The sequence below is a fragment of the Ceratina calcarata genome, unplaced genomic scaffold (genome assembly GCF_001652005.2).
Source record: "Ceratina calcarata isolate Rehan_Ccalc_2016 unplaced genomic scaffold, ASM165200v1 scaffold34.2, whole genome shotgun sequence".
Classification (NCBI taxonomy): domain Eukaryota; kingdom Metazoa; phylum Arthropoda; class Insecta; order Hymenoptera; family Apidae; genus Ceratina; species Ceratina calcarata.
This window is the reverse complement of record NW_017156828.1, coordinates 16637-17265: the sequence shown is the minus strand read 5'-3', so window position 1 is coordinate 17265 and position 629 is coordinate 16637.

The window sequence follows — 629 nt, the reverse complement described above, 5'->3', positions numbered from 1 at the left end:
TGAGAATATAATAAAATATTTAATAACAGGACTACGTTTTACTAATTAGAATAATTATGAATAAAACATTTTACTCGTTGCACCTGCTTCACATGAACAAGACCATCCTGACTGAGTTTCCTCTTCTTCGGCGCTGATTGCAGCGACGGGTACAACGTGTTGATGGTACCTGGACTGTGTTCATGGGGCAGGGGCACCAAATTCGGTTGCTGGGACTGAATACTCGGCGTCCCTGGGGCGAGGTGTGAAGTGAGCACCGAGTGAGTTAGTAACATCGGGTCTGTGGCGTTTGTTAAAGTTCTGGGAGAGGATGGTAGCAAATTTTGAGGGTAGGTCGTGGCTGGATTGCCTTGGTGGTGGAGGAGCATCTCTTGCAAAGCTACCTTTTGGTCTGCAACATCATTTTTCATCGATTTCACCACATCCACTCATATAGCTTTTCTATAAATGCTTAAAATCTATTCATAATTATGGTATGGGGACTTACGTGGTGAATGGACATGCTGAGTGTCGTTGTGACCTGGTGGCGAATATGGCGGTTCGCTCCCACTGTCTGGTGGACTCTCCGGCAATGCATGTCTAAACATTTCAATTCATAATGAACAAAAACCGTATAACATTATGAAAAA